Source organism: Engystomops pustulosus, chromosome 4 (assembly GCF_040894005.1).
Source record: "Engystomops pustulosus chromosome 4, aEngPut4.maternal, whole genome shotgun sequence".
Taxonomy (NCBI): domain Eukaryota; kingdom Metazoa; phylum Chordata; class Amphibia; order Anura; family Leptodactylidae; genus Engystomops; species Engystomops pustulosus.
Window position 1 is genome coordinate 64209688 of NC_092414.1, and position 13019 is coordinate 64222706.

Genomic DNA, 13019 nt, shown 5'->3' on the forward strand with positions numbered 1-13019 from the left:
ATAAATAAATAAAATAACAAGTTACATTGAACTTCATTTTCTATATGACCACTGTCAGGATTTGAACCGGTGTCCTGTGGCTGTTCTTGTGGGTTCTCTACCCCTGTGCTATATAGCCTGATTGATTTTTTCAGTTTTGTTGTTGCTGGTGTTTCTACATTACCTGCTGGTGTTTTTTTCTAGTGTCTGCGTTGGTAATTTGTATTATTATATCAGGATTGACCGGACTACATTTAATGCTGGTTTTGTCATTCAGTATTTGTTCTGTTCAGGAGGAATATCTACGTTTAATAAGTAGCTTGTTTCTTTGACTGTGGTGAGAGATTCTGTAAAGTTTGTTTGTTCTCTTCTATTCTCTCACCACTTTCCTGTTGGTTCCCCTATGTCTGTGTTTATTTTGTAGTGAGTGTTTTGTGGACCTGCTCTGGTTGTTACCTGCTATTCCTGTTGTTCCCGCATTCAGTCTCAGTTGTGTGTTTGTGTTTAGGCAGGGATTGCTTGTTCGCCAAGTTTTTCTTGCAGCACTTGTTTTGTTAGGGGTGCCCAAATTTAGTACACCAGAACCTACTATCATTTAGTTCTTATCCCAACTATCTGGAAAGGTCTTCATATTCAGAGAGAGAAAAGTTGTCGGGTCCAGAACCACCCAGGTTATGGTGACCATCACCTACAGGCCTAACTTAGCCTTAGATTAAGGGAAAGTTTTCCCTTCCCTGTTTCCCTAGTTCTTACTGCTCCCTTTTTCCTTGAAAACCTTGACAATCGGGTCTTTATCTTTAAATGTAGAAAATTGCTTTCCTCTAACACATAGCTATGTAAACTGTATATTATGCTATATAAGTGATGATTCATAATATAAAATAAAACCTTGTAGCATGCAAATATTTTATCTTTTATTCATGCTAGAATAAAGAGACATGGCAATCCTGCTATTCATGTTCTGAAGGTTATGTTTATACTGTAAACTATTAAAATGGAAAAAAGACAATGTTTTAATATACAGTCAGAAAGCATAAGAATTGTTATAAACAAATAGAAACTTTTTGGAACTTATCAAAAGCTCTATACTATATATTTGTGATGGGGAATTTAACAATGAAGGCTATTGCTGGTCTATCAATGTCTATAGTGACTACAAGTTTGGTACAGAGGTAAACTCATTGAAGTCAACAGAGTGATCCTATTGTATTTGCCACAGCTACAGAACAGTGATGGGCGTCACCCTCCACTAAATATAACATTAATGTGACATTGTTTAGACAGACTATAAAAAGCATAAAAGATAAACTTTTAGTAAACTAAATGCAATAGTAAATTAACTAAACTTGTAAAGATGTATTTTGGTGATAAGCTATAAGATTGCTTTGTATACTTATTGGTCCAATGATAATTAAAGCAACCTTAGTGTAAATGGAACTGTTGGACTATGGAAGCCGAGGCAATGTGACATGGCTGGGGTCAGGGATAGTTGTTTACCTCTGTAATTAAGCTAAAACTTAGGGGAATATTCAGTTAATGCCATTTAAAGGTTACCTAAGACTTTTTTGATTTATCGCTTAGGTCAACCAAACTAATGTACAAATCTATGAAGAGCTCTGCGTCTCAGAGTGGAAACTGGTGAGTACATCTTTTTCCATTCCCTTCGTTGTTCTTATCCTACAGAAACCTATTAGCTTTTATATAATTAGACATTCTTGTCTCTGTGGACCTAGCACAATAAACATGTAGCAGGCTATTGTTACCATTGTTATTAATAAGAGCTTCACTAAATATTTCTAAAATGTGTTGTAGAGTGATGAATGCTTGGATATCAATGATTTTTCTATTCAAAAAGTACAAACATCCAACTGCAATTTTCTTCTACAATATCCACAGCACTAAGCTATATACAAACATTAGTTATCCAATAACAACTGTGTTTAATTTATTTACAAAAATTAAAGGACATCTACCGCCTGGGTGAAAGACTGTATGCAAACAAGCCTGAGGAGCTCCAGGCTCCATTAATGCCTTACTGCCAAGGCCCTTTTTCGTTTTTGTTTTTTAATTTTTCAATCCCCACCGTCAAAAACTTTTTTATTTTTTCATGTACAGAGCTGTGTGACGGCTTGTTTTCTGCATAAGAAATTGCACTTCATAGTGAAGATATTTGAAATTCTATGCCATGTACTGGCAAGTGGGAAAAAAAAATTCCAAATGCACTGAAAATGGTGAAGAAAATAGTTTGCTTCATATTCTTGTGGGCTTGGATTTTACGGCTATCACAATGCGCCCCAAATTACATGCCTACTTCATTCTTTGGGCCAGTGCGATCATGGGGATACCAAATTTGTATAATGAAGAAAAAATTCTTCATTTTGCCATGTTCTGGCACTAATAACATTTTTATACTTTGGTGTATGCAGCTGTGGGTGGTGTCATTTTTTGCAACCTTTGATGATGTTTTCAATGCTATGATTTGTGGGACTTTATGGCCTTTTGATCACTTTTTATTGAGTTTTTTATATTTTTCAAAATGGCAGAAAAGTGGTATGTTCAACTTTAGATGCTATTTTCCGCTATGGCGGTAAACGCCGGGAATAACCGTTATAATATTTTGATCTGACATTTTGGGATGCGACGATACCTAACATGTTTATGATTCTTACTGTTTATTTATATTTATATCAGGAAAGAGGAGTGATTTGAATTTTTAGGTTTTTTAATATCATTTTTTTGTTTTTACTTTTTTTTTTTTTTAAAAAACCCTAAACCCTAGATGGTCTGATTGTTCCTACCATATACTGAAATGCTACTGTATTGCAATGTAGGGCAGTTTTGCAAAGTATTCATTACAATGAGCCACTGGCTTATTGTAACAAATCTGCAGTATCCAGGCAGCCTTGGGTCTGCCAAAGACCCGAGGCTGTCATGGCAATCAATCCCCCTCCTCCGATGACGTCAAGGGGGGGCATGATCAGATCCAAGATGGCAGTGCCCTTGCGCCGCCAGGATTTAAATGCCTCCGGCAGCTTTGCTGGAGGCATTTACAGGGTAAAGATCCGCAACCAGTGCCAGTACTGACCGTGGATGTTACCAGTGTTACAACGCTCACCTTGTATGGAGAGGGCTCAGCCCGTAAGCCGTCTTCTACCCCCGCAGCTAGCATGTGACGTTATACTACGTCACATGTCGGTAAGGGGCCTGGAGCCCCTCAGGCTCGTTTGTATACAAACCTTCATCCTGGTGGTAGATGCCCTTTAAAGGCTGATAAGATATAAACTATGGATTGAATAAGATCCAACATATGACATTTAAAGTATAACTGCCATTTGAGATAATTTTTAATATTGTGTGGAGTGGGAGGTGCTCTGAACATTTTTCTAATATATTTTAGGAAATTCCGCTTAGTTTGAAAAAAATCATGCTCCAGAGCTCCCTTTAGTAGAGATCTGTATAGTGCATGTCTTTGTACACAGAAAATGATCTTACATCTAATCTCCCTGTGTTTGTTTACACAGATCTGGGCAGTAAGGATTAACCCTTCACTTTCAGGTTGATGTTTGAAAATAATTCTCATGGCATACTATAGCAAGGTACAGAGCAAAAAGGTTTACTCACTGCTCAGAGTTGTGTAAACAAACAGAAAGCAGAGGAGAGAGAGTCCTGTCTTCAGCCTTGTAGACTGATCTGCCATGACAACAGAAGTTATACTGTTACTAAGGGGCATGTTCAGCCTTTTTCTTTACAAAGTAAGCAAAACTTTTTATGGAACTATATTTGAAAAACGTTTACAACGCATCCCTCAAAACAATATTTGAAATGATCTGAAATGACAGTTAATATGGAAAACTATCCAATAAAGCTCTGCTGTTACCAGGGTTAATAAACAGCTCTCTATCCCCCATACTGTCTATTACCACCACCAAAAACAGCAAGTCTCATACCATAGTTAAGAATTGGCCAGAAACAGCCCTTGCCTCCTAGTATAAAGCCAGCCCCTGCCCCCTATCATATAGCCAGCTCTGCCCCCTATTATATAGCCATCCTCTGTCCCCAAGTATATAGCCAGCCCATGCCCCCTAGTATATAAGCAACCCCTGCCCCCTTTTATATAGCCAGCACCTGCCTCCTAGTATTTAGCTAGCACCAGCATCCTACAACTTCCGCCTCCTAGTATATAGCCAGCACAAGTACCCTAGTATATAGCCAGCCCCTGTGCCCTAGTATGTAGCAAGCACCTACCCCCTTGTATATAGCCAGTGCCAGCTCCCTAGTATATAGCCAGTGCCAGCCCCCTAGTATATAGCCAGCCCCTGCCCCCTTGCATATAGCTAGCGTCTGCCCCCTTGTATATAACCGGTGCCAGCCCCCTTGTATATAGCCAGAGCCTGCCCCCTTGTATTTAGCCAGTGCCAAGCCCTTTGTATATAGCCAGTGCCAACCCCTTTATATATAGCCAGTGCCAACCCCTTTGTTTTTATTTTACCACTATCCAAATAGGCCTCATGCAGGTCAGCAAAGCTGGGTATAGCCCTGGTAACAGGCTCTTAGGCTTTACCTTTATTTATTATCTATGTCCCTTAGGCACTATTCTCACCCTCAAATTAAAAAACTGTGTTTCCTACACATTTCCTGTGCCAGTCTTGCACATTCATCAGGAGAACCTAGCTGATCAATAGATTACTAGTGCTTACCTCGGGATCTGGCTACCATCTGGTTAAATGTGTGCTCCACAGCACTGATTATCAAGTTTAACACATGTTCTGGGACCTGCAGATTTTCTGAATGGCATTTCCTAAAAGTAAATCTACAGCGTAATACAGTAGCCTTGTACAATTGCTTTTAATCTATAGTAAATAAGTGGCACATCATTTAATGCTTCAGATCACAAAGCAGACATCAACTTTTGCAAAGCACTGAACACTGAAAAACACTGGTTTATCAAAAACCAGATGAGCCCAACAGCCATTCTGCAACATGTGCAGAGAAGTCAGCCTTGTTGTACTTTCATAACTAGTATAAAAGTACTTAAGGGAATATAGCTTAATAGTATTAACAAAAAAGTACAATTACTGTACAAGTACTTGCAGATTTAAATGCAGTGGATAGTCAGAGGCAACAGCTAGATGTATGTTTGGACAAATTTTTAGAATAGTTTTCTTAATTTTACAGTGTTTCCTACTTTAAGCCCTTAAGGACCTGGCCCTTTTTTGTTTTTTTCATTTTCATTTTTCACTCCAAACAATCACTCCCCTCTTTTTACACGTAAAGAGCTGTATATGGACTTGTTTTCCGCATAACAAATTATACTTCATAGTGCTGGTATTGAAAATTCCATGCCGTGTACTGGGAAGTGGAAAAAACATTCCAAATGCAGTGAAATTGGTGAAGAAACGCATATACAGCGTTTTCTTGTGGGCTCGGAATTTACAGCTTTCACTTTGTGCCCAAAATGTTTTCATACATTTACAAAAATTAAAAACTTGCGTAGAATTCTTTTTTTTAATTTTGTCATCTTCTGGCTCTTATAACTTTTTTATACTTTGGTGTACGGAGCTGAGGGTGGTATCTTTTTTTGCGACTTTTGATTAAGTTTTCTGCTATCATTTTTAGGATTGTATGACCTTTTGATCACTTTTTATTGATTTTTAAAATATTTTTCAAACTGGCTAAAAAGTGCCATTTTCGACTTTCGCTTTTTTTCCATTACGGGGTTAAATGCAGTGAAAAAAAGTTATATCAGTTTTAGGGAAAGGGGGTGATTTGAATTTTTAGTTTTTTTTTATTTATTCAACTATACAATATTACAATTTACTTTATCAATTTTTTTAACAGTTTCTACATCTCTGCTTTCTGTCATTCAACAGGAAGCTTTATTATCTCTGTAATTATTGACAGCCTTCGACAGTAGCAGTATAATATTCTTTTAAGCAAAAGTATAGCACATACGAGGGGATATAGAAATCCTGTACTAAGTGAATTTGCAGACAGTCTGGTATAGAATTGTTAGTGGAACCTCTCTGACTATTCGGGGTATGGATTACTGGGATCAATGCAGCTGCAGAAAATGTGAATTGAATTGTTTTTGTAGCTGTGTGTGATACTTTCTGTTAGCTCCTGTAAAGCCGCTTGCCTTAATTGTGCTTTCTAGAGGTTTTATAAAGATCCTTAAAAAGGATTAACTCCTTGTAGGCTAAAGCTGAACCAGCTTCCTTCAAACTGATATTTGTAATAGTGATGGGCCGTTCACAAATGAGCTGGCACAAAGAGCTGGCTCATTCGCGTCAACGATGTGAGCCGGCTAACCTCAAAGAGCTGGTGGCACTAAAACCTGGCCCCTAAATGGCTCGCCACGCCCCCATTAACACGATAAAATCAGGTTAAAAAAGGTGTGGAGTGGGGGACTGACTGGCCTGCGGCTCTCTATTATATGTTTAATAGGTAGCCATTCAGGAGCCAGAAGAGCCGGCTCCTCTTTGTGAGCGAGCCTTATGAGCCAGATCACTAAGAAGAGCCGGAATTCCCATCACTAATTTGTAAGCACTACAGTTAATTCTGGGAAATGTAGTTTTTTGTTTTACAGAACTCTGCAATGTGTGAGAAATAATCATCTTTTTTGTTAATTGAATCTTATTACAGTATATACTCGTGTATAAGCCGAGATTTTCAGCACAAAAAATGTGCTGAAAAACGTCCCCTCAGCTTATACACGAGTCAATAATTACTGGGGGAGTATAAAAAATACTTAAAAAATAATAAATTTACATACTCACCCTCCGGTGGCCCCGATGTGCAGCGCTGCTCCCCCGATGTTCAGCACTGCTCCCCCGTCTTCTGGCTTCCGCGCCCATCTTCTTTCTTCTCTTCTTCTCGTGCTGGGCGCCGCCATGCTTTTCTCCTGGGCGGCGCCTAGTATGACGTCATGCTAGGCGCCGGCCAGGAGAGAGCGATGGTGGCGCCCAGCACAATGTTAAAGAAGACAGAAGTGTATTTCTTTTTTTAATGCTGGGATGTATACTACTGGGGGCAGGCTGAGGTGGCTGTATACTACTGGGGGCAGGCTGAGGTGGCTGTATACTACTGGGGGCAGGCTGAGGTGGATGTACACTACTGGGGGCAGGCTGCATGCTACTAGGGGCAGGTTGTATACTACTGGGGGCAGGCTGTATACTACTGGGGGAAGGCTGTATATTACTGGGGACAGGCTGTATATTATAGGGGGCTGGCTGGCTATATACTGGAGAGGGGTCTGTGACCAATGCATTTCCCACCCTCGGCCCTCGAGTCAATAGGTTTTCCCAGTTTTTGGTGGTAAAATTAGGTGTCTCGGCTTATACTCGGGTCGGCTTATACTCGAGTATATACGGTAAGTCTCAGAATGGTACATCAGTGAATCTACCCATGGGCCCCTGAGCTGGTGGGCCCCCTATAGAGTTGTTAAAATGGTACATACTCACTGCTTAGTAATGTAAGCAATGGGGTACAACAAAGGTTAGTTTTGGGATCAGTCCTCTCTAATCACTCTATAAATGGTAGGACCAGGTGGGAGAGAGAAGAAAGAGTACAGACGGTCCCTGACTTAAAGACAATCAACTGACAACCCCTAGCCACAGATGGACCACTCTGCCTCTGGATGCTTTACTTTAGTTCCAGACTGTAATAATCAGCTGTAAGGTGTCTGTAATAAAGCTTTATTGATGATACTTGCTTCCATGACAGCAAAAAATGTTTAAAATCCAATTGTTACTGGAACAAATAAATCTTTATCTAGAGCTACATTTATAAAATATACTTGTTCCGACTAAAAATCACTCCTCAGCCTGCTTGACGAATTATTGAAACTGTCGGACAACCCCTTTAAAGACATTTGCTTTGGGTTTACCATGGGTCATATGGCCTGAACTGAGCAACTGAGAACTTTTACATGTAAAAACGAAAAAGTTATAGATTCTTGAAGGTAGGGAGTGAAAAATGGAAATGAAAAAACAAAAAAAAGGGCCAGGTTGTTAAGGGGTTAAAATAAAGAATCAGTTTTTTTCCGAGGACTACAGGGGGTTATATATGGTAAAATAGTAAAAGGATAAAGCCTGTAATGGGTCGCTGTCACTGGGGGATCTTTTCTTCTGTCCCTTGGTGACAGGGATTCATTGGCTATTAGTAAGCAGGTCACATGTCTGGGGTTTTATTTATATATTGACAATTTAGTGCTAAGGCTCACTTTTCAGTATTGAACCATGGACATCTGACCTTGTTGCCCGCCGTCCTGTATGATTGTATTGTAATATTTCTTGCCTTTGTTTTACGTACCAGGGAAAATTCCCTGTTAAAGGGCACCTACCACCCCGATTCTACCTATAAAGGTAGATCGGGTGGTAGGTGGATGAATGGGACGTGAGGATAGCCCTTTTTGGGCATATGCAAATTTATTTATGTGGCTACTGGGGTGTGGAGTTGCCGGACATGAGGCTACTAGTCGCGGCTACTCCACGCCCCAGTAGCCACGTTACTCCGCCTACCATTTAATCTTTGGCGCACAGCTCCTCGTAGCTCCTTGGGCTAATCCTCACGTCCCGGCTATCTTTTAGATAGCCCACCTACCACCCCTTCCACCTTTATAGGTAGAATCGGGGTGGTAGGTTCCCTTTAAGTTGAATTCAGTTTGGCTTATGGCAAATCTGATGTTTGTAAATAAGGTTGATACAAGTTATGGTGAATAAGTTTTAACTACCGTAAGTTGGTTTAGCAAATTTATGTAAGGTAGTAAATAAAGGCCATGGCCAAAATATTTTCCACTTAGCAAGTGTCAGTGTCATTTATTGTAAATGGGTTGTCGTTTCAATCTGTGTGCCCTTATAGATCCCATAATCTTGCAACTATAATTACTTATTTTGCAACATAATAGATTGATTTTAATGAGGGTTAGAATCAAGCAATTATTGTAAACACATTTATTGTTTCAATGGAATTTTCACTATATAAAAAGTACCTGATCTTTTCCTTCTTGCACCTGTTTTATCTAGGCCACAGAATACTCCAATAAACAGGGTCCACAAAGTGATGAGCATGTTTCACCCTGATGCTGTAGAATCCTGTAACATCCCATGCAATGTCCTAATATCCAGAGAAAAGCTAAAAATACTTGAAAATACTTGAATTCAAGGCTTCATAAAGCAACAGCTCTGGAGAAATTCTTGGAGGTAGGGCAGCCATCAGGAATTTCAGGGCCCCTTTAGAAAACTCTAAACCCTAAACTCTAAAATGTAACAATTACAAACAAATAAAAAAGCATTCAATACCAATTACTGGCAACATGAATAACTGACATCCTCCAACCTGGCATTATTCATAAATTCACAGGACAGGCTTTACTTATCAACACTCTATGAATACACTGTACATGCAGACAGGGCGAATTATGGGGTGGGCTCATGGAGCCATAACCACTTTTCCCTTAAAATGCCCACCACCAAGTGTGGGTGATCCGGGCGGTGGCATGGCAGAGCAAGGATACAATATGTTCCCTGCTTTGCCATAGACAGTGTAGTGCACTGGACATCAGGTATTGTAGTTGCATCACACACTGCGCCGCCTGTGCCAAGATGCTGCTGAGCTAAAAGAACATGAGGTTGCCAAGCACTTGTAGAACAGGAGAAGGGGAGTACAATTTTATTACTTTACTTTGTACTTTACTGGATATATATATATATATATATATATATATATATATATATATATATATGTGTTAAAGGGGTTTTCCCTGAAGGCAAGTTAGGCTCTATCCACGGTATATTGCCTAACTTGCTGATCAGTGGGAGTCTCAGTGCTTTCCTTAGGACCCCTCGTCGCTCCGTCAGAATAATGGAGCAGATGGCCGTGCATGACCATTCTGCTCCATTAATCTCTATGGAGTTGACGGAAATTCACCGATCTCTGTCAGCTCCATAGAGATTAATGGAGCAGAACAGTCATGCACGACCATTTGCTCCATTAGTCTGAAAGTGTCAAAAGATTTTCACAGATTTAATAAAGGTAAATCAAATGTTGCTAAAACTGTTGGAATAGTGAAAAAAAATAAACACAAAATCATTTCTGATTGTAGAATTTCACTCTGGTTGCTTGTTTACAGAATATTCTTTATGAAACAATTTAGCTAACAGGTCCTACTGGCTGAACGTGAATTGGCCTGAAGGGTTGTCAAAGTAAGTTACTCTACTCCTGTTGCTTAGATGTGTCAAGATCAGGCATGTACATTCCATAAGGTCTATAGTTTTCTGGCCCTAACTGGTTGGATGTGATAAAATCAAACCACAATAAAGAGCAAAGTCAAGTTATATCATGTGACTTAGTGCGTCTTCATACTGGTAAGTGACTGGCTATGTCCTATTGTCTTTAATAAGATACTGTACTGTGAATGTGTGCTATGGAAAAAAATGTGATCATATAATATTACATGAGAATATGAGAGGATGCAAATTATTTTAATTGAGTTAATTGTTTTTAATATAGACTCACCTCACACGAAAGAATACATATGATATGAATCACCCTAATATGAGATGCAAAGATATTTTATATAATAAACACATACACAATTCTGGGAAAACTTTGGTTTAATTATGCAAGATGAAGAATGACTCATATTCTTGATTCTCTTTAGCATTTTTTCTTCTTGTAAAGTTCAATGCTCATTGAATAGCAGAGCAATGTACATTAGATAACACATGTAAAGTACATTAGTCTGATCTCCTCCAATGTGTTATAAATTTCAAAAACTTAAGCTCTAATAATTAGTATGCTAAACCACAAAGGGCATTTTCTCACAAAACTATATATCAATCAGGCCAGCCCCTATTTCTCTTAAAGGGAACATGTCATCAGGAGCCCTTTTTCTGGCTCCCCTATGTCCCTATAGTGTACACATTGCCAAGAGTTTTTATAGTAAATCTGACCTTTTCTGAAAAAAGAAAGTTAGAAAAAAAAAAATCTAAGTTTACCTGTCTGTATGCAGAGCTGTGTCCCCAGTCCCATGGGAGTGGCCAGTGAGGAGCGTTTCCCCACCACCATTGAGAAACCATCATCCATCAATTTCAAACATATCCCCCCCCCCGCAGGACCTCATGCATGTGTGCCCCACACCTTACTGGCCGCTCCCATAGAAATAGGGACACTGCATAAAAAAGGTTTCAAACTTTGATCTAACATTTGTTTTTTTATTTCAGAAAAAGCATGTTTTGCTATAAAAACTGTTTTGCAAGATGTACACTATTCTCTATGGGGACTTGGGGGAGCCAGAAAAAGGGCTTCTGATGACAGGTTCCCTTTAACAAGCTGTCTTTACATCCATTGGCGTTACCAATGCGGATCATTGTTTGGAAGTAGAAAGTACTGTATATACAGGAGATACAGGAGATGTGTTAGCACATGAAATACAGTAAAGGAAACAAGAGCGGCGCTTAGTAATAATGTTATTTTTACCACCCAGATTACATCTCATGCCAAGCGGCATTATTCATACACAGTAATTACTGCCCTACCTCTCTAATTGCATTATTGTTTTGTATTTGGGCAATTCAACCTTTAAAAAATACAAATGTTGGGCTCATCCATGTAGTGTTCTACATGTACAAACATTTGCTTAAGACATGCATCAGATTCCATGAATAACAATACCACAAGACAAAATAGACACCGTATTTGTTATCTACAGTATACATAGATTACAGTGGCACTAAATCTTAAGCATGTAATTAACCAGGAGGTTCACTGAGTTTTTGGCTTGGGCTAGACCAGGGTGTGGCATCTCATGGATTTCAGCTTCTCATAAAGTTATGGATTTTCCCAGAGGGATTCCATAAAGAGGACCTGTCACCCTCAAAAATGGAACTAGGAGCTGCTTACTAAAGTAGGCAGCTCCTAGTGCCAAAACAAACGCAGCAGTGTTACACTGCTAGCATTATTCGAAACCTACGATAACACTAACAAACACTGCTGTGCTGTACACTACACCAAATGTAGCACAGTGTAAATATATTTGTATATATCATACACTTATAAAAGTTTATTAATTAACTTATTTATTTGATTATAAAAGAATTCTGTCATAATTTTTTACTAAAAAAACTGTCTATGACATATTTGTAAAGGGTTTGATATAGTTTTCAGGCACTTCTTTGACTAGTAAGACAAAAGAAGCATGGCCTATGAAAAGAGAAGTGGCCTATAAAAAGGGGCATGGCCTATGAAAAGAGACGTGGCCTATAAAAAGGGGCATGGCCTATGAAAAGAGATGTGGCCTATAAAAAGGGGCATGGCCTATGAAAAGGGTCATGGCTTTGCAGCAAAAATACTGTGCACCAAAAATAATGATGACCTGACAGAATTTTCTCAAAATTGTTTTGCCGAACATAAGTCAACGAATAGGAGGTGCAAAGTATGTGTCACGTCTGCGCCTGTTGTCTAGTGCTGGTAGGATTAGGAGACTCTGAGTTTTTCGTCATCCTTTAGTCTGAACTAGGTTCTAATGGCTGTCTGACCTGATATCTGCCACTCCTCTCACTGATTCTGTCTTGCAAGAGTTAACACTGTGGATCTGTAATTGCTTGCTCCTTCCACTGGTGGCAGGACAGAGTTTCCCTATAAGTATCCAGTTAAGCCTTGACTCATTGCTGGTCAAACTGCTATCTTGCTGTGATACTAGCTTCTCTTGTGTTCTCTAGTTTCTGGTTTCTGATCTCTTGCCTGTGTCTTGACTTCTCTATTTTGATTGTGATTTGGTTATTATTATTCCCCGCTGTTGCTGTATCGGATTATTGTGTTTGTCTATATTGTGACGTGTTTACACCTTTACCAGGGAGGGAATGTCGCCCAGTTATTGGCCTCCGTTTAGGAGGTACCCAATAAGTAGGTAGGGACAGATTGGAGTTCTTAGTGTCAGGGCTCATTGTCCTTGTTTGTGTCCTGCCATTACAGAATGACTGGACCATCTACTATGACAAATTTATTATCCAGCATCAGACTCTTAAATGAATCTTATGTAA

General features: G+C 39.3%; 1 long non-coding RNA gene across 1 annotated transcript in view; it reads left to right on the forward strand.

Moving 5' to 3' along the window:
* LOC140128983 (uncharacterized) overlaps positions 1-13019 on the forward strand; it is a 91199-nt gene that overhangs the window by 8335 nt on the left and 69845 nt on the right. The window contains exon 2 of the long non-coding RNA XR_011855227.1: positions 1561-1617. This is a non-coding gene — a long non-coding RNA (uncharacterized lncRNA). The remainder of the gene's footprint in view (positions 1-1560; positions 1618-13019) is intronic.